A 22,947-nucleotide genomic window follows, 5' to 3' on the forward strand; every position below is an offset into this window, starting at 1 on the left:
CTGTATTCTCAGGTTATTTTGTGTTTCGTTCCGCTCAGGTTTCCTTTCCGCACGCATATGTTCGCGTGTGGCGGCGGGAAGGGTCTCTCTTCCTTGTTTGGTTGTTCACCTCCCCGCACGTATCGCCTTTTTTTTGCCGACTCGGCCCCACCTTCCCTCTTTTGGGGGTGGTTCCTTTTTTGCCGTCTCGGCAGGCGTTGGGTGTGTTTCAGTCCCCTACCTGGGGCTCCTGGTCCTTCCATCCCCCCCCTTTTTTCTCCTCCCTCCCTTTCCTCTCCTTCCTCTCTCTCTCTGCTAACCCCCCTTCCCCCCCCTTTTTTTTTTTTTTCTCTCTCCCCCTCCCCAGTATACTGTCCCCACTGCTGCGATGCAGGCTCTCACACTTCTCTCTATTAACGCTTGGGGTCTTAATATCCCGGAGAAACGTTCCCACCTGCTACGCGATTTACGTAGGGAAAAGGTGGATATAGCCTTTATTCAGGAAACACACTTCTGCAAAAGTCGAGCCCCTAAGCTTTCTGACCGGTTCTACCCTACTGGTTTCTTTAGCTCTAACCCTGCCGCGAAGTCGAAAGGAGTTGCTATCCTTCTCTCTAAATCTCTCCCCTTTCAGGAATTGGGTGTTTGTGCTGATCCGGGCGGGCGTTATCTGTTTGTCAAGGGGACTCTGGCGTCACAGACCTATACTTTCGCCAACCTTTACCTCCCTAACCGGAGTCAACATGTGGCTCTGAGACAGATCCTAGCTTGGCTGCGGGACTTTGCGGAAGGGGTGCTGGTGTTGGGAGGTGACTTTAATGTGGCTCTACACCCCTCTGTGGACACCTCCTCTGGCCACTCCCGTGTCCCTCGCCGTGTCCTGCGCTCCCTTCTCTCTCAGCTTTCCGCGTACCGCCTTGTTGACTGTTGGAGGGCTCTTCACCCTTCTGATAGGGACTACACTTTCTTCTCCACCCACCCACAACTCCTATTCCCGTATTGACTACTTCTTCGTCCCCTATCACCATGCTGACCTTCTGCGCAGGGCTGATATTGGACTGACGACGTGGTCCGACCATGCCCCTGTGATGTTATCCCTGTCCTCGCCTCTGACTCGCCCTGTGGAGCGCTCCTGGCGTTTGAACGACGCAATCCTTTCCGATGAGGTGGTGGGCGCCGAGACCGCTCAAGCTTTATCCCTTTACTTTGATGAAAATGCGTCCCCCGAGGTCCCAGCGCTTACAGTCTGGGAAGCCCATAAAAGTGTGATCAGGGGTCACTACATCCGGCTCTGCTCCCAGCGAAAGAAGGCGGCGGGGGGGGAGATCAGCTCCTTATGTGCGCGCATCGCGGTGCTAGAACAGGCCCATAAGGCCTCTCTGTCCGGGGACGTCTTGCAGCAACTCACGCTTCTTCATGGGAAGCTGGCCACGATCCTTAACGATAAACATCACTGCTCTTACTTACGGAACAAAGCGCTGTTCCGCGAACACGGGGACAAGCCTGGCAAGTATCTAGCTCGTGCCCTCCGTGGCTCCCGCCGCCTCACCTATATCCCTAGAGTTCGTTCGGCTACTGGCCGTCTCCACCTCCTCCACTCTGATATCTCGAGGAGTTTCCTTGATTACTACACGGGCCTTTATAATCTCCCGTCTTTGGATGGCGACCCCTCCCCGTCCGGCGGCCATTCGGGGTTGAAGGACTATTTGGACCGTACCATCCATACGGGCATCCCCGCGGCCGCTGCGGAGGCGCTGGATGCTCCTATCTCTCTGCCTGAGTTTGTTCACGCTGTGAAATCCTCTAAAACGGGGAAGTGCCCGGGGCCTGATGGTTTGCCTTTGCGGTATTATTCTCGATTTCGGGACACACTTGGCCCTTTTTTTTGTTTCGGCCTTCAACTCCATCCTGGAGGGCGGCCAGATTCACGCGCATACTTTGTCGGCTTCCATCTCCCTTATCCCTAAAGAGGGTAAAGATCCGGAGCAGTGTGGCAGCTACCGCCCCATTTCGCTCCTCAACTCCGATCTGAAGCTGTTTGCGAAGATCCTCGCTACGCGCCTAAAACCGTTGCTGCCCACTCTGGTCCATCCGGACCAGACCGGTTTCGTGCCGGGCCGGGAGGCCCGGGACAGCACCATTCGTGCTCTTAATTTATTGCACTATGCGCGAGTCGCCTCTACGCCTACGGTCTTTCTCTCGACTGATGCGGAGAAGGCTTTTGATAGAGTTGACTGGTCATTTCTACTGGCTACTCTCCGCCGTATGGGTTTTGGTCCGGGGTTCCTCGCTTGGGTCGGCTCCCTCTACACGTTCCCCTCCGCGTGTCTCCGCATCAACGGTTCTCTTTCTGACGCCTTTCCTATCCGCAATGGGACCCGCCAGGGTTGCCCTCTCTCGCCGATGTTATTTGTGCTCTCCCTGGAGCCTTTGCTGCAAGCGATACGGTTGAACCCTGATATTAAGGGCCTTCAGGTGGGTCATACCTCTCATAAGCTGTTGGGATACGCGGACGATCTCCTTTTTACGGTCTCTCAGCCTCGGATTTCTCTTCCTTCTATATTGCGGGAGCTTCAGTTGTATGACGCACTCTCCCACTTTAAGATAAACATGTCCAAGTCGGAGATCCTTAATGTCAACTTGCCTCCACGGGATTGTAGTGCTTTGAGTGCTGTTTTTCCTTTCAAGTGGTGTGCCTCGAAGTTGCGCTACCTGGGAATCTGGTTGTCTGCTGACCTCACTCAGCTTTATGCTCTCAATTTCCTACCCCTGCTGGCGTCTCTGAGATCTGATCTGCGACGGTGGTCTGGGCTTGCGATCTCTTGGCTTGGGCGTGTTAATACCTTGAAAATGACTGTTATGCCCCGACTCCTATACTTGTTTCAAACCCTCCCCATACATATCCCTCTTTCGTTCTTTGCTGCTGTCCGCTCTGCTTTTCTTGGATTCGTGTGTGGCCGCCGTTCCCCTCGCGTTAGCTTTAGTACGTTGATCCTCCCCAAGTCGAGAGGGGGCCTCGCGCTCCCCTGCCCTCGCACTTATTATAGAGCCTGCCACCTTCTTCGAGTCTTGGAGTGGGTACATCGCCCGCCTCAGAAGTTGTGGATTGGAGTGGAGGAGGCTCTTTTGGGCTTCCCTGCCCGGTCCCTGCCCTGGCTGGCGATTCACGCGGCTAACGGGCGGGCTTCACATCATCCGTTTCTCAGGGCGACGCTTCGTATCTGGCACTCCTTGTTGCGAAGCACTACGCTGTCTACCATCCCTTCGCCGCTCACCCCAGTGCGGGATAATCCGGATTTCCCGCCTGGTATGGGTGTTGACCTTTTTCCCGCGGCCGTTGCGGTGCGGGGCTCTGGTATACGTGCCTACCTGTCTCGTACTGGTCTTGCGCCTTTGGGGGACCTGGTGGCCCCTGGTCCTCCGACCCTCTTGGCCCGGTTCCGCTATTCGCAGCTTCTTCACTTTTTTCGGTCCTTGAGTCAGCCCCATCATGTCCTCAGGGACCTTACCACGTTTGAGCGCTTCTGCCTCGCTCCCTGCACATGGCGTCTCCCTTCTCTACGGTCTCCTCCTGACAGTCTTACATCCCACTCCTCCCCCCTTTATGGGCAAGTGGGAGTCGTCTCTGCACGTTGTTTTCTCGGAGGGTCAGTGGGAGAAGATGTGTATTCTTACGCACCGCAGCTCCATCAGTAATAGGGACCAGGAAATGTGCTACAAACTGCTTGCTCAGTGGTATCGATCTCCTGCTTCTACTGCACGCTACAATCCTGCTATGTCGGACGCGTGTTGGCGGTGTGGCTTTTCGCCTTGTACCATCCTCCACCTCTGGTGGGACTGCCCTGTTCTACGCCCTTTCTGGACGACTGTGCACTCGTACTTGCAGACTCTATCGGACGACACGATTCCCTTTACCCCGGAGTTTTTGCTCCTTCATCACATGTCCTACCCGATTTCTTGGTATAAAGCCTCTGTGATCCGCCACTTAGTGACTGCAGCGAAGGCCCTGATCCTCTTGCACTGGGGAGATTCTGCCCCCCCTACGATACGGGAGTGGTTTCAGCGTGTTGAGAGGACGCGAACCCTTGATGAGCTGGTGTGCTCCGCCTCGGATGCAGTAGATAAACACCTGCGCACTTGGTTCTATTGGATGCGGCTCCTTTCTGATTCTCCGGTCAACTCCTTATTTGATTCTCCCCCCGTGTGAACTCGCCAGCTCCTAACTGGGCCTCCCCCCCCCTTTTTTTATTTTTTTTTTTCTCTTCCCTCTTTTCCCTTCCCGTCCCGTCCCGTCCTTCCTCTTTTCCCCTCCCCCTCCTCCTTCTTTTCCCTTCCCCCTCTCCTTCTGGGAACCACGCACCTCCATGTTATGCCCCGTTTTTGCAACCGTATGTCCTACTTTTTGTGCATTGTATGCCGTACCATTTCGAGTGGTCTGCTCCTGAGCTGTGAGGTCTATGTATGGGTTTGGCATTCCTCCCTTACTGTACTGCTATTCTCTGCTGCTCGTGGGGGTCGCACCCACGTGTATCTGTATTTCCCACACTTGTGGGCGTCATGGGTTATTATGCGCATGTATGCTACCTACTGTAACCTCTGGCATGTTGTATTGCTGCCTGTGTTCCCTTCCCCCTCTCCTTCTGGGAACCACGCACCTCCATGTTATGCCCCACTTTTGCCTTCGTATGTCCTGCTTTTTGTGCATTATATGCCGTACCCCTCCCGGTGGTCTGCTCCTGGGCTGTGAGGTCTGTGTATGGGTTTGGGATTTCTCCCTTACTGTACTGCTATTATCTGCCACTCGTCTCGACCACGCCCTCATGTCTATGCTTCTTTGGGATGCCTCAAATGTATTTCCCACACTTGTGGGCGTCATGGGTTATTATGCGCATGTATGCTACCTGCTGTAACCTTTGGCATAATGTATTGCTGCCTGTGTTCCCTTGTTTTCCTTTCCCTTCCCTGATTTTTCCTTTCTGTACCCCTGATTCCTTCGAAAATCTCAATAAATATTGATTTACCCTAAAAAATCTGAACTTTTGTTGGTCTTTGAGGAAAACAGCGCATGGTTTTTCTTTTCTGTTCCACATATGAAAAACACTGTTTATTCTCATGATCTTTTGGGAAAGAAGCCTCAGCCTTTGGCTGAACCCGAAATAAAAGTATCAAATCACACGATCATAAATATAAAAGTGAGAAGTAGTTGCGTAATTATTATTTTTTACAACAAATAGTCTTGCATATTTTCTGTTTAACTTTATTCCAAACATAAACTATATTTCCTGCTAAATCTAAACGCACATAATACATTATTTCAGGAAAAACTATTTGATTGTAGTGAAAGCCTTGATGAAATCATATCCAATATGTAAATTAAAATATTTATGCAGGAGAACACAAAAGTACTATAATTGTTGCATTAAAGTTGTTTTTAATATATATACAATAGGGAGGATTGTTATTTAAGTAACCTATGAGTTGAAGTAGGGGATGCAAAAAACTTCATTGAGAATATAATTAGTTATTGCACTCATTTTAATAAGGGGTTTAATATTGGAAGAGTCTTAGGTTCACCTTATTTAAAGGCAGGATGAATATTTTGCCGCTATTGTGGGTTTTAAGCAGAGTGACAGTGGGTTTTTAGTGTTATAAAGATATAGTGTAATGGCTTTAGGTCTAGGTTTTAAAAATGCAAACGAGTCAAATAGTAAAGTACAGAACGACATACCATATAGTTAGCACTAGAGGTCAAACATGTGGATTTGCTATTGGATAATGAAATTCAAGAAGTCCTAATCAACAACTCTAAAAAAACAACTCTATATATATATGTTATAGACGTCTCCAAAATATACTAATACTAAAATATACAAGCAAATGATTATTTTCTTTCCTTGATGACTGTGTGTGGTTTGAACCCAACAGTAATCCATCTATACCATGCCATACATGGCACAGGTCGAGGACATCTAGGACACGTCATCATCACAGCATTTAGCATAACTACATAAATGTAATAATAAAATCCTATGTAAGCTTTTTTGCCTATCATACCTATTTCAGAGATAGTTTGAACATTCACCTAATGTAAATTGAAACCTAAGACAGGGTTGTGGTGGCAGTGCCAACATTATCCTGCCCTGACTTTCTCTTCCTTACCCTTACCATACCCTTAAAAAAGCACACCTGAACTACAATTAGTCCCTCCACAGTCATATGAAAATCTGAAGATATGGTAATAAGGCAGAAACAACCTTGGTACATTTGTTCTATACATTGCTAGTGTAATGGATTGTGGTGTCATCAGTTACATGCAATGTATTCTTCTGCAGATCCACAAGCCCTGTGGCTAAACATCAATGTGTGTACTTCCACAAGACATACTCATACAAAACATTCATTGCATTCTTTAGCATGCTAAGCAAATAAAGTTGCTGTCATTTTATTATTTGCTGAAGGTTTAATCACATACAAAACAAAGTAACTTTCAAAAAGCGCATTTGTAGTTCCTTAGGCAACACCAGTACCAACCACTGTTAAATGAAAGTTAAGCGTTTCTTGAGAAGTTCTGAATTTAAAAAAAAATTCTGTTACGAAATAATTTTGTTATGTGAGGGTGGGGGACTTGGAAGGAGGGCATGAGAAATGCAATGATTTGAAAATTTTGGGCTACTGCCAAAAGCCATCTCTCTGTGTTACTTGCAGTGCCACATAAAGCCACTAGGGAGTATACAGAAGGGTTTTTAAGAAGCAGCTGTGTTGTTGTTATTCTCTCATGCTTATGTGAAGGGTTTTATTACTGGACAGAATTAACAATGATGTCCACAATGTAGGGCCTTAAAATGGCATCATAATTGTGAGAATCTAACAATTATGGATACAGAGGAAAGGCAGGGATGTCATGTGCACAATGTCAAGACTGACTGGCATACCTGGGAACTTTTGGGCTACCCGGAGCCTACCATTGCAGGACGTGGCCAGGACTACCTGCTGACGTTGGTGGGTGGAGACAGAACTGTGTGTGGCTGATATAAAAATATTTGACTACTTTATAATAAAAACCTAAAACCAGTTGTTGGTGGTGGACTGTGTGTCTTTCTTTAAACTTCATCATAAATACTGCCACCTCTCCCCACTGCCAATCTCTTCACTGCCTGTACAGTATATGGACAAAACTATTGGGACAGACCTCTAAAGTATTGAAATCATGGTTAAGGCTAGGCCTTTAGTTCTAGTGAAGGAAAATCCTTATGCTTCAACACACCGACATTTTGGACAATGCTAATCTTAAAAGTTTGTGGGAGCAGTTTGGGGAAGGCCCTTTTCTATTCCAGCATAAATCGCTTCATAAAAGGTTTTCCTACCTACATCCACTCACTTTTTTCCAAGTGCACACCTACTCAGTTTCACTGCACATTTGATGATATTTGCTTGTGGGGTACTTCTCAAGGACTGCCCCTATCATTTGGATATGCCCTATCAGGGGCTTAGAAGGCTGTTCCTTAGTCTCCAATCCTTCAAGACATATATTTCACAGACATGGAAAATTAAGTTGTTTAAAATATAGAAGGTAAAGATGTATCAGTATATTCCTACAGACTGCAAATGTGCAAGTTAATATTCTTGAATTTATACTGGTCTTACTTTATAGTTCTAACTAAAAACAAAAATATAAATAAATATTTATTTTCCCAAAAGGAGAGATTGTACAAAGTATACATGTGATTACAATAGGGTAGCAGTGTATAACATGTATACATCAAAGGTCCCCTCAAACTCAGAAACAACATTCTACCTCCCGCAGTTTTATGTAATAGACACTTTAGTAGATACTGTATGACCAGTTTCTGTGGACATGGGTCTAATTTGAGGTAAATTCCAATCCCTGTCCCTGAAAAGATACCCTGAAAACATTTGGACACCAGCCCCATATATTTTATCGTGTGGTTGAGCTCTTGTACCCACACACACCCCTCATACATACCCGAGTTGCACTATTCACCATCCAAATATCTATAAAGATTTTTTATCACATTATTTGTATTAAAATCCCAAAAACCAAAAGTGTTAGAAGGCCCAATTTAGTTAGACATTAGACATAATGGAATAAAAAAAATTTGCTTCTGCACAAACCTTTAGATTAAAATGCTCCAGTTCTGCCAGTGTGAATGAAAAAGGGTCTCCTTTAAGGGTGGAGGACTGTGAAACCAAAGGGGATTGTTCCCTGTAGAGCAGAATTAAATCAGGCCTTACAATTAAATTGGGTTTTACAGACTCTGAAGAGCCCAACCACCGTGCAAGTTTCTCCCTTTGTGATAAGATCTGCTTATTGAAATAGAGTAAATTACACAAAAAAACATTACTTTTCCTCTGACTGATTTCTGGGCATAGAAAGTTTTGGCCTCTGGAGTGCCTACAAAATCAAGAGGGTGTTTTATCTCTGGATAAGTAAACATTAAATAGTTGTATTTATTCATACAAAAAGTAAAGTGCCAAGCAAACCCATACCAGGACAGGCTCTGTCACACAGACACCCAAACACACACACACACCAGGACAGGCTCTGTCACACAGACACACACACACCAGGACAGGCTCTGCCACACACCGACACACACACGACAGGGTAAGATACAACGAAGCATAAAAAATGCCCCCAGCCAGCCCCTCCTTTAGTAATGATTAATGTGATGCCCAACAACCCTCGTCTATTACCCCCACTGCCATGTGTATTACCCCAGCCCGCGACCCCTTGCTTATATTGATTGTGTAATACCAAAACCCAGCCACCTTTTGTATTATTTAATTTTTAATGATGTCCCAAGGGAATCCCCCCCTAGAAATATGGGTCCACTTTCCTCTAACCCCTATTTTTTGCAATTCCTTACAGTTTTCCTTTTCTTTTTTCCTGCTTTCCTCCGACGTAAAACAAAGTCAGTCCGCAAACCATTTAAAACAAGTTTAGCCAAAATAAACTGCAAAAGGCTGGAGCACACTGTGGGTACAAGCTGGATTTAAACTGGCTGACGCACACTGGAAGCAGGCCGGATTAAGAGCATCATGGTGCTAAGGATTTTGGTGGCCATTTTATGGAACTAAATAAAATAGAATCTTAACTCCTCATCATTGGGTGTGTACTAGATAAAGATGATATCAGTGCGATGCAGATAATACATGATCAAATTTTATGTGATGGGATCGGGATCGGTACACTAAACAAAAATCATCCACAGGAGGCCTGAAGCCACAATTTAGTACCCAAACACACACACCAGGACAGACTCTGTCACACCGACACCCACACCCAAGGACAGGCTCTGCCACACCAGCATAAAAAATGCTTTCCACACTGCTTTGTTGTTTGTGTGTTTGCCCCCTTATGTATTGATGCCCCAGCCTCCTTTAGTATTAAAGGGGCCACACATTGGACGCCTCTGGGGTAGGGGTATCCTGAAGAGTAGGTTATTAAAACTTTTAGTATTCAGAATTATATTAAGCACTGTGTAAATTGTTGGCGCTATATAAAGATAATAATAATAAAGTCCATCCAGGCATGGGGATTTGTTATTAGAGAAAGATTTAACGACTGCCATGACCTCTTGAATCACAATAGGAGAGCTCAAGATCTTTTGGTCTTGCGGCCATAGCTTCGGTATTTCTGCTTGCAAAAACACCTGGGTAACCTCTTCCATATACAAGTCTTTCAAATAGTCAGTTAAGGTCTCTAATTGGATCAACTATGGTCTCCTCAGTCCCTCTGTCCAATTTAAGCACAGAATGTTGCTTAAGTATCACACCAGGTTAGCTAGCAGCTAGCTTTACTAGAATTTGCAAACAAGCAGATGGTCTTGAGATAAAAAACAGCTGCTTTCTTTATTAGGAACACATCAAAATAAGACATGCAGCATACACATTCGGCACGACATCCTTGCTGCTGCTATGTCTTAATACCAATTTTTTTTTTAGCATGGTCCACATCCTTTTTAAAGACCTTTTAACTCCCAAGATCTATAGAGATTTACCCTTAAATACCCAGAAGTGCAGCTGGCTGGCCTCTTGGAAGAATAACCTCCCTTCAACACTGCTAACATAAACAAACATTTAACAAAGAATGTTAAAGAAATAAACATAAAAAATAATTGGGTTCATTCCACATAAGACAGATTTTACATTTTATCTATGAATGTAAATATTGATTTAACCAATGCTCTACCACCGGTACCCTGTCAGAGACCCCAATCTCTTCTTGGCGGTTCTGGGCCCAAGTTGATCAGTTTGCAAAATCTCGGTGCCGTTGAGCAGCTCTCGGCGGCCCACAATCCTGCAGATCACCATCAATCACTTTCGTAGTGAGGAAGTTATCCTGGTGTTTTTCGCTTCAGATGAGAGTAGTTCTTGCACCAAATACAGGAGTGGCCTCCTATGGTTACTAAGGCATAATGTGTTAATCATTGTGTGTTACTACAGCAGTTAGCAGTTCACTCTAGATCGGCAAATTGGAATCTGTAGATTATGCTCCAGTAAACTTGCCTCTCGGCGCCACAGCCCAGGCTGGTGATCTGCAAATTACCAACCAGGCCCCTGTGTAAGGGTCACGGGATGGGCATCTTCTCCAAGCTAGGGATGCGAAGGCTGAGCTGTGGATGGAACTACCTCAGACCCTGTAAAGTCAGACGTGTTGAGCGTTTTTCATTTGGTGTGGAGGGGTAGAGGAAAACAGGCTCAATGTCTTTTGATACGGACACCAATCTCATACAAAATGTCCCATAGTTAAGTCGGTTTCTGCAGGAAAGGAAGCCATTTCTCAGGAACCGTCAGGGTCACAAATTAGTCTCTCTTTGGGGTCAAATACGTAATCATATAGATGGGAGCCCCTTCTGCATCTCAGGCAAATTGCCCCTTCGAGTATGTTGTTAGCTCAATGTTGCAATGTTAACCGCATGTGCCTAGAGAGTCTTGTAGAGCAACTCAGGTATGTAAAAGTTGATTTAGATGTGTGAAATCATGGAATTTTAGTTATAAGTGTTTGTTCTGACCTTAAATGCAGTCTGCATTGGTTATTGTTAGGACCAGGATTCATAGTTATGGTGTATGTGTTGGTTAACCCAGCCACCTTACAGGTCAAGCACTTTTGGGTCTCCCAGGGTAAAGAAATAAAGTTGTTGATCGAGATACCATTCCAAACTAGATGTTCTGGGGGAACATTAGCTGCCTGTTATTCATCTGGATTGCATTCCAAAGTGGTTGATTCGATCAGAGCTCAGTAAGAAGCAGCTATTGCCAGGGACCGCCTCCCGAAAGTCTGTCAAATGTATTTCAAATACTAGTTTAAGAACTTATTTTGACTACATTCTACTCGTTTCCTAACCAAGCTACCAATAGTAGAAAGACTATAAAAAAATGTGTACTGCATCAATGCACTTAAGGTCCTGGTTGGATTTATTTAAGAGACCAAAGCTAAAAGGTACATTCACTTTATATTTAGGTGCCTTACAGGATACCACAAAAAAAAAATCTGACAGAAAAAACATGAATTTGGTAAGGAATGGAAAACAATACCCCTTCAACAGTGCACAGGGATTGAAGATCATGAGAAGGTCATTTTGAGGTAACACAGAAGAGGCACTTAAAAAGCAAACATGTTTGGTAAAATAAGCTACACAGGTTCATGGACATGTAACTGGTAAAAATAAATCTGGTGCAGATCTGATCAAACACACCCTTATGATAAATGTTATGTACTTCTATTTACAAATAATTTACAACAACATTATACCTATATTTACATATATCCATAGGTCTCATTATATATATCAAAATATTTCTATCTATATAGATTATATATCTGTATATAATATAAACAAAATGAAGAAATTAAAAAGCAAGAAGAAGAAAGGCACTGTAGATGACGAATATAATCCCAGCTCTGTACGCAGCCTGCGTCATGCCAAAGACAATATAAGGAGAAGCCAATCGGAAAATCAGCTGGTATTCATAAGAGAATGGCAAAAGATGGTGGTTCTTCAGAAGACTTTACACATTGCAAGACTTGTAATGAGCATTGTAATCAGTAGTCTTGGGCTTCCTACAAAAAATAATAAAATAAATAAAACAAAAATGTCAATAAACACTCCTTATACAAAAATGGTTAACATGTTAAGATAAAGGAAGAAAAAAAAATAAACTGTTTTGCAACAGAAAAGAACTAAATATTTTTGCATATGCTTAATGAATAGAAGTAAATTATCTAGGTCTTACTGCATGCACATTATACAATTTTTAAGTAAGAAAGGATAGAAATACAAGATAGAAAATATAAATTGAAAAAAGCCTCTGTTACTTCTAGAAATTAGATTTTATCAGTGGTTCCTATTTTTTTTTTTTTTTTTATTAATGCCATGAACCAAATGTGCAACAGTATTCTTGTCTGGAGATTATCCACTTTGAAAAAGATTGGTAAATACATGAGGCGTAAGGTCATTATGATCTTGGTACCCTTGAGCGTTATAAGGATCATATATGTTCCTTTGTCATCTTGATCAATATACCGTATTGGCCCAAATATAGGCCGCACTTCCCCCCCCACTTTACATCTTTAAAGTGGGGGGGCGGCCTATATTCGCGGTCTAGCGCCAGAGGCCCGGGACATGCAGTTCCGGGCGCCGGGCAGGCAGCGGGGTTAGGATACAGATCCCCCGCAGCGGTGCACGGGTGGGAGTGCCGGCACGGGAGATTGTCTAAGCGCATCGCGCAGACGTTCACCGGCAGTGGCGATGCGCGTAAACAACCTCCGCTGCCGGCACGTCTGCACGATGTGCTTTAACAATTTTTAAAGCACATCTTGCAGACGTGCCGGCAGCGGAGGTTGTTTATGCTCGCATCGCCGCTGCCGGTGAACATCTGTGCGAACAATCGACCTGAAGTTGAATCCGCGTTATGCGTAGTTGTCCCCCACCGGCCACGGAAGACCCCGTGGAGTCTGCGCCGGTAAGTCTGGTGGGGGGGGGCATTTTGGGGACAAAGTGGCAGCATATTTCGGGGGGACAGAGTGGCAGCATATCTCGGAGGGGGGATAGAGTGGCAGCATATCTCGGAGGGGGTACATCTTCGGGACAGAGTGGCAGCATATCTCGGGGATGGAGCAGAAACTTTTTTCTTTAAAAAAAAAATAAAAAAAATAAATAAAAGCACCTAACTTTTAGGGTGCGGCCTATATCCGAGCCAATACGGTATTATTCAGGTTATTATCCTCATTTATTGACCAATATTATGTTGGTGGTACTTTCTCCACATCATATAATCCATTCTGGGAGGTTGCCTAATTGCATGCATTATAAATGAATACAAATAATCCGTCTGGACAGTTTTCTTTTTTTTGCTATCTGGATTTTCTTGCTATTGATTAAGAGTTGAGCTAATGAAATTTGATTTAATGGATACTTTTTTTGACTATTTGTTTTCGTTAATCAACACATTATATATGATGTTTATTAATCATGGTGTTGTGGAAATGAACAGTTAGTAATTTCCAAGGTTCCCAAAAATGTAAATGATATTAAAGCATTTTGAATATATTTTAGAAATGTTACCAATTTTTACATACAAAGTATGTGTGTGTATGGATCTGTAATGTCAAAATTGAGTTCTTATGAAGAGAGCAAATGTTAATTTCTTTAAAGGGAACTTCCACCATTTTATTTTTTTATTTTTAATGCTAGCGTCAGATTAAATGTAAGTTTTAATTTTTTGGTTAATGTTAGAACGGTTGAGGCAATCACCCAGCCAGACATTAACTAATGAGAAACAGACCATTAACATTGCCACAAAAAAACAAAAAAAAAAAAAAAAAAAAAAAAAGTTTAGTGTGTATTTAAGCATGGTAGTCAATCAAAATACCATGACTGAGATCAAAGGCAGCCTCCGTATTTGGAGGTAAAAGGGGGTTTACTGAAACGAGATAAATCAAGTTTTTGTCAATGCTAACTTCTATTACTATATTCAGCACTATATTATATTATCAAGGAGAAAAATAAAGTTTTGTTCTTTTTGTAAGAAGAAATACAACCTTCGAGTCAGACAAATCCATACAGCGGCAAAATAGTGCTCCTTGGATGTCCAGGACATTACACACATCCACAAAGCACCCTTCAAAGTATTCTATAAGATTAGGGCAACTTAAAAATACTGTATTACATATGATAGTTGAGCAGTCTCCGTGCAAATGTACTGAGGGATTCCACAAAATATGCTTTAGACCCTTTTCATGCCCTCAAGCAACATGCCGTGCAAGAGATTCCAGCGCTGGTTTGCGGTGGGGGTGAATTTACACAGCATGCGTTATGTTAGTTCAGTGCTCCATACATCATCTTTCAGATGTAATAAAAACTTTGTAAGTTACCCTCTACATTGTTTTGCCCAATGGGCTTATGGAAAGTAATATCATTTATACATCAATAGAAAGAAAGAAAAAAAAAAAACCACACAAAGCCAATAACTCTTCTAGACTGTTGTGTAGGTTAATGGTTGAACCACAAAGCAAGTAAAGAGACACTGGAATAAAACCATACCATATTTCCTGCTGTATTCAACAGAACAAGTTATAATACAACAACATTTGTTGGGTATTTTTTTTTAAAGTTCCGTGTATGGTACAATATACTGATTGAGAAAGGAATATTTGCAATAAGATTATATGCAAATGTGTTATTGTGCATGCTGCTACACTTAACATTGCAACATCTGGGCCTAATGCCAACACATTATTTATCCTTTCAATTTTCTTACATTGTCCTTCCAACAAAACCGCAAAACCAGAAAGTTATGTAGTAGTGAAATCCCCTTCGGCTGCTCTAAAGTGACCATAGTAGGAACCCACACCAAATCCCTTTTAACCTCCTAGAGATGACCCTACTATGTAGAAAACTGAAACAACTATCACTTTGAGACAAATTTCTAGGACACTAGAACTTTTCTGTTCAGTAAACATTCGACAGATTTGCTTCTTGGGTCTCAATTTAAGATTAACTTTGTGTGCGTTACAGCAGAAAATATAGGTACATATTTAGGAACTATGAAAGAAATGACTCACTACAGAACTCAATTTCCAAATAGTTTTAGAATGTATTAAAAGTCATCGATATTTAACATTTGACGGTTATTCATGCAAAATATCAGTCTTATTCTGAATCAGAAAAGTCAAGATGGACATCTAAAAGTGACTAAGAGTAAAAGGACCAAGCAAAAATGACCAGAGACAGTATGTAGCTATGTACAGAGGAGAGAAAAGCAGCTCACCCTCGTTTTTTCTTATACCAGAATGCCAAACCGACCACGGCAATGAGCACTAATGCTCCAATACATCCTCCTTAAGAGAATTCAAGAAACATAACATATTACACGAGGGGGCATATCTCTCTTGTAACTAACTAAAATATTTTAGTTCTTCTAAGTGTGGCTCCAGGTAGAAAGAGTTAATTGCAATGATAGTGCCCATTTCGCTATTAGCTTTCACCCAGTGAAGACCAGATGACAGTTTTCATTTTTGCTTCGGCGGCACCAAACTTATATACGTGAATGTGATTTAATTATAAAAGTAAAAGCACTGATATTGCCAAAGGACCCAGCTTTATAGATGTATTATAACTCCGAACCTGGCCACTTCATTTTTGGTCATATACTACAATTTTGTCGCAGCATGCTCTTGCAGTGCAGATTTCTGCACTATTTATAATTATGTAAAAAGACATGTCAGTTAACACAAGGCAGTTTTTTGCAAAAACCCTCACTATATACAATTTTAGAGGCATGCATTGATAAAATAAATCAGGCAAAGAACTTAAAAATTAACATCTTAAAACAAAAATAAAAACAAAATGTTGAGAAATGGTCACCAGAAGTTTACGTACCAACAATCGCAGCCACACTGTTTTCACTTTCACCTAAAATGGATATAAAAAACAGAGTATAATTTTTCATTTTACTTTCAGGTTTTGCACTTTTGGGATCTGTCTATTTTCCAACAGGCCACTAGGAGGAGGTGTAACACAACAGTAGATAAGTATTTTAAATAAAACGCCAAGGTGCCCACAGTTTAACAAAAAAAAATAAAAAATGTTTTTCACCTGTACCAACACAGACAAAAAATATTGACAATGCTCAAATCTGCAAGCAACAAACTCAAATATAAAAGATGGTAAACGGTGATGCCCTTAGGTATCATGATTGGTATAATCTACTTGCATAACTTAAGACAGTAGGTGTTCTGAGCCACTACAGAAGAAGGGAAAGGATCAAATACTCTATTTTGCACATACCATCCACAAGCACAAAGGGTAACCACAAACATATTACTGAACATGTAGAATATGCTATAGAAACAGCTATTTTATGTAGGTGTTCTTTATACCGTATTTTTGGGGGGCATCATATTTCCCCCATTTGAGGCCAGACCATTTTTTTATTTTATTTTTGCTATCGTTTATATATGTTTGGGTTATAACCCTAAAAACAGCTTATACATTTTGTAGGGAATATATATTATACACACACACAAACCCTTAATTATGTGAAAAGCACTCTCTCTAATGCCAAGGTTTCAGTCCTTTTCTTGAGAACTCTGGCTCCACTTGCAGGTTGAATACAGGTACTGCATTCAACCATGCAAGTCAATGGAGCCCAGCTTTCTAATCACAATGTGATTAGTAAAATAATTAAAAAAAAAAATGGGGAAAAAAAGCAGTAACATTTAAAAATAATTATGCATCAGAGGAACCATCCAGTTCCAGCAAAATGTAAACAAAAACCTAAAAAATAAAGATAAATAAAAAAAACCCTAAAAACATTGGGTATTTTAAAACTGTTTTTTTTTCATGATATTTTATTATAGGAACTTAGCTAATATGATCAAAACAATGGTATCTGAAGAAAGCCCTTCTTGTCCTGAAGAAAACAATATATAACCAGTATGGGTACACACAACAGAACATTCTTTATATTTGAAAGAAAACAAATTATGCATGTGGGTTATTGGTGTACTCTGGGCACATTTTTAAACCTTTTTCATAGGTATTGCACTTAGCCTGCAAAATAAATGTTAAAATAAATAACATTATGATGCACATAATGGAAGTTAACGGGGAAATGGCTGCCTAAAAAATAGAATCATCCGTGTGAAATCACCTAGATTGGCTGCTACGCTACATTACACCCACATTATGTTGGTGGCACCATAACATTCTTCATGTTTGCAGGTGTGATAACTGGTCGCTCCTGTTCATTTTGGGATTGCTGGCAGTTATATAAAGACATAGTACCTGCATATACGCCAAGAGGGGTAGATTTAAAGGGTTAATGCTGCCATATGCAAGCCTTTCTCTATAAACTGAACTATGGACTCCATAGTGAGCCTTTACTCAATTACACGTGCATTCACCTTGATAACAGGGTTCACAGAAATGTTCAAGACAAAGGAGTGAATTGAATAAAGATTTTCTCTGCTCATAATTTTTTTTTTTTAGACTATTCAAAAGCCCGAAAATGTGTATTTTAATAAAAACCCATATATAATATGTCGAGATTTTGCATCAAGTGACGATCTGCCATTGTTTACTGTCAGTTTATTTGTATTGTCAAACTCCATTTCTTATTGCTCAAGGGCAATCATTTTCTACTAGGACAGTGAACATGCACTGTTATAATTACGTTTTAATTATCCAATCAACGTTTCAGTCTGTTTATTAGACTTTCATCCTGTCCTGATGAAAGTCTAATAAACAGACTGAAACGTTGATTGGAAAACTGGAGTTTCTTGAGTGATTATTTAAAGAGGTCCCTGGAGTGCCGGTAACTATTTTTGGATCTTATATGAATTGCTGTTGCAGCTACTTGGCACCGGGCATAAAAAAGTGGTAATTGGAGTGCAATTGTTAATTTTGGACTATATATATATATATATATATACATACACACACACACATATATACACATACACATATATACACATGTGTAAAAGGTGTAGGCTGTGGTTGTCTATGAGAACATGGAAACAAATAGATATCAGTGCGAGCTGATGTTTGAATAAAAAAAAAAAAAAAAAAAAAAATAAAGACAAAAAACCAACCCAATCTAGGAAGGAAGATCGTTTAATTATTCACAGGGCCCTGGAAACCTCTGAGAAAACCAGAATACTTACTCAAACATTTAGGTAAAGGAGGTTCCCACTTGCTACCAACATTGCATTTTACATAATTAGATCCACTCATGCTGTAACCCGGCTCACAAGCAAACGTTAGAGTTGAATTTAGTGTGTATGGACCAGTGAATCCTGACACTTCGTGTGCATTCGGGACTTGTGGGTTAGGACATGCGACAGCTATGCAAAGCAAAACAGACATGTTAGTTAACAGGGAATTTAAGAGCAATGGACTGGGTTAAAAGAAGCAGCTGATAGGTTAAAGTACTGAAACGAGGCAGGGTAGTTCTCCCTATCTTCAGAAAACAAGGGATACTATAGAAAGAGGAACAGCCGCACGCGATATCAAAAACTTTAATCAAGTAATGGCAAAGGAAAAGAACCACTTATCATTCGGTAGAGATGCTCAACTACATAAATTCCAAGAAGTACAGAATAACATATTTTCTAACTGTTTAAACCTATGCGTTAAGAAGTAGATCAATATTTAAAAAGGTCCCCAGTGTTACAAAATACTTACTCTGACATTTTGGTAATGGGGGTTCCCATTGACCATTAATACTGCATTTTACAGTATTACTTCCTTGTAAGACGAAACCTTTACTACATTCAAAGGACACAGTAGCATTTAGTAGGTATAGACCAGTTAATTCAGATAATATATCAGCATTCTCAACATTAGGGGTTGGACATTCAACTGAGGGAAAACAAATACAACAATAAATATAAAAGTGAACAATGTAATAGATAATTTGAACATAGGAACAAGTTTAGCTGCAACATTAACTTTGTAATAGTAATTTTTTTCCCCTCACAAATTGTAATTTAGTTATAAATTTACAGCTCCTGGTATATGTCAATGCCAAACAACACCCCAATATGTGTTTAGCAACATCTCCCGAGTACAGTGATACCCCACATGCATGGGTTTGTTGAGTTGTTTGGGATTTAAAATGCCACATTTGGGAAGTGCACTTTTTTTCTCCATTTTGGTCAGTCTGTGCCTATGCCCAGCCACTCCAATTCACCCCATCAAACCATTCATTTTTTATGAAATTGGACACCCCTTGGGTATTTGAAACGCTTTTACTTTAACTCTATGTCGAGATTTTTGAGACAATAAAGCGCAAATTTTAGCACTTGCTCAAAATAATAAAAACTTTTATATTTTCGTTATTTTATTCTTTTTTGGACTTTTTTGTTTTACTGGATGGTTCCTCTGGTGACATCACTGCATAATTATTTTTAAATGTTAGCACATTTTTTTTTTTTTTTCATATTTTACTAATCACATTGTGATTAGAAAGCTGGGCTCCACTGACTTGCATGGTTGAATGCAGTACCTGTATTCAACCTGCAAGTGGAGCCAGATTCTCAGGAGGGTCTGGAGAGACTCTCCTGAGGAGTCTTTTCAACTGTATTGTTTTTTTAAAGGGCGCCGCTATCTTGCGAGTGGCAGATTCACTCGCAGTGGAGGTTGTGACCACTCTCCGGAGCGGTCACAACGTGTCCTGGGATGGGTGTTAGGTGTTGCTGAATGCTTTGTGATTAAGGCATTTCAGCGACACCATTGAACGATCACCTCCTAAACTCTTTTAAAACGGGCGTCCACCGCCATACAGTGGCCCCTGATGCCGATCTTGGCATTACAGCCATGCCGTTTAAGCGAGGAAAGTGATAGTTGATCGCTTTCCAAGCTTATTTTATTTAATGACGGTTCAGGACCGGCAAAGGTCGTTAAGGGGATTAAACATTCATTGATAACCAAAACAAGCTGAGATGTATTTAAATGCATTACACTGCCGTGGTGAATTCGGTAATACGATCAAGATTAGTCTAATAATAAAGAAAAATCCACTGGATACAAAAGATGAACCATCACAAAGCACTTATACAACAAACAAACCCATGCAAAAGACTGCTTCAGAAACCAGAAAATCCCAGCCAGGCAAAACGAACAGACATAGAAAAAGGCTGATCACACTAAAGTCAGACATGAGAAAACTCTAAACCCAATGGTACGAATGATGGAAATGGACAGCGTCAAGATCGCTCAAGGACATGCAGGCCAGTGCAGCCCTGCCTTCACTCAGATTGAACACTAGCTTGTTGAGCACTGCAGGAGGGAGTCTGCTGCTGACTGGCTGATCAAGCAATCAGCAGAAAGAATCATCAGACCACAGAGGAGGAAGGCGGCAGCAGCAGGCCAGCAGCTTCTACTGCCCCCATATTTAAATAATGCATATTAAAAAAAGTACTTAAGTATGCATTCTTCTTTACACGGGCTATGAGGGATAGTAAACTGTCCCTTTAATGTAGAAAGGAAGTGGCATTAAAAGCTTTCCTCGAGATGTCTAACCAGATAAAAACACTATGGTTTTGTTTTGTTTTTTAAAGATACTTTTTTTGTTTCTTTTACCTCTCTACTTGTGCCACATGCCTACAAAGTGTACCCTGAGAAAGTACAAAGGAAAAAATTACGTTTAAAACAATGGTATGCGGGCTATGTTGGAGGATTTATGTTATTACTTGCATGCCCCTAAGAATGTTCAAGTCCCAGCAGGACTAACTTTAAAAGTTTTCCATTACCCTTGAACCAGGAGGTTCACTGAGTGACCAGGCTTTGAGTAATCTTTCTCATCCGCTTTTGCCTATGCCAGCAATTAAAATGGTCAAAGGCAAAAAAAATATTCTTCCTAGATAAAGTGTATGTAGGTCTTTTCATACAGTATGAGGAACTAAAAGATTGAGCTATTATGGGGATGTAAACACAGACACCAGAAGAATCAGAGGTTTCCAGCAATGCAGAATACTCACTCAGGCATTTAGGTAATTCAGGTTCCCAGGTGCTGTTAATACCACAGGTTACCGAGTTGGAGCCTTCCATGGAGAAGCCTTCATTGCAAGCAAACGTGACAGGTGAATTCAGGTTGTATGGACCACTGAAACCTGATAACTTATGAGAATTCGGGACAACTGGGTCACTGCAGCGAACAGCTATCAAGATAAAACAAAAAGTAAATATTTCAGAATGACAGAATAAAAAAGTACAGTAATGTGAATATTACCGCAGGATTTGGGGTTTGTTCACTAATGTATGCAGGAAAGGTCCAGTTTTATCTCATTGACTTCATTGTACATTACAAAAGCCAACATCAGTGAGCTTCTGATACAAGAAAAGTTTGTAAGTAGATGTATACATAATTTAGATTTATGTAAGCCACTTCAATGACTGAACTATTTTAACCATATGTTTAAGATACATACAAATTATACATCATTTTATAAAGAAAAATAGGGTTTTCATTTTAAACCATAGACACACAGAGTGCTAGTATGTAAAAAAAACCCTATACTAGCAATTTTGCTTAAATTAATAAAACATTTTTTTTTGATGTTCTAGAGGGCCATATCCATCCGTTACATAGTACCATATTGGCAGAGCCAACCCTTACATGGAATTTGCCCCTTAGGGCCCATGTCTGTGTGGGTATGTGTCAACTTGAGTGTCTTAGTATGTCAGTGTGTCTAGGTATGTCAGTGTGCGTCTGCATTTGTTAGCGTGTGCACATGTTTATTAGTATGAGTCACTGAAGGAGTGTATTCTTATGGGTTTATGTGTGTGTTAGTGTGGGTGTCACATAATGGATAAGGGATGCTGTCTCTCACTCTTTTCCCTTCGAACTCCCCTGCACTAATCACATTGCAGTCAGCAATGCAAGTCACCGGAGCCTTGCTTGCTGATCACAACGTGTGCCATCATCCAGGCAACTGTTTGGCCATTGTCAAAAGTGGCCGCAGAAATTTCCTGCGCTTTTTTTCCCACCAACAGTTCTGTGTTGCTTAGATTTGTGTGAACAGGGTTACGGCAGAGATGTTGTTTAGCTGCATCTCCTGATAATGGAAGCCTTAAGGTTTTCTTTCTTTCTCTTACTAGAGGGCCATATGCATTCCTTACATATAGTACCCTATAGGATAGTATTTTTATATATATATATATATATATATATATATATATATATATATATATATATATAATTTATTATATGGCTTAATGGGTTTGGGGGTTGTGAACAGGGGCAGGAGGGTTATACCTTTTAGATGTTGGGGCAATGGGATGTAAGGGGTGTTTGTTTTTGTATTTTTTATTTATTTTTTTAATTGTAGTTATCAGTGCAGTATAGTTAGAAGTGCTCTTAAGGACCTCTTGAACATGTTACTAATGCCAGTGATGTTGCAATGACGTCACTTAGCTCAATTTTTTTTTTTTAATTATTACTTATTGCATAGAGAGCACATTGTCTGATCAGTGCCTCATTGGAGTTATCAGATATCCCAGCAGGGTCTAGACTGACCCTGAAAATAGAAGAATTGATCCAAACCTTTGCATTGTGGAGCAGGAGAACTCCAGTTCCCTTGAGCTGTGCAGAAAATTGAGTTTTCACCTACAAGCGTTAAGCCAGTTTTGCATTTATAGGTCACAGAATTCTGGTACGCATACTCGTCTTTCTCAGGGTCATAACTCCCATCAGTTATTGCATCAGGAGGAACACAGGTAACAACTATGTAACAAAAAAAACAGAACAAGATCATAATTTATTCATCCATCCATGTAAAAAATATACCTATTTCTGGAAAAGCACAAGTGCTTGTTTAATAGCATACCTCAACTGTACCATGAAAAATAATGAGCTATCAAAACAATTCAAGTGATAAAGTCAGGAGATGCACCAGTCTGGGGTTTAGCTTAAAGTAAAAAGAATATCACCAAACAAACC

The sequence above is a fragment of the Sceloporus occidentalis genome, unplaced genomic scaffold (assembly GCF_023333645.1).
Source record: "Sceloporus occidentalis isolate IW3139 unplaced genomic scaffold, rSceOcc1.0.p SCAF_33, whole genome shotgun sequence".
Classification (NCBI taxonomy): Eukaryota; Metazoa; Chordata; class Lepidosauria; order Squamata; family Phrynosomatidae; genus Sceloporus; species Sceloporus occidentalis.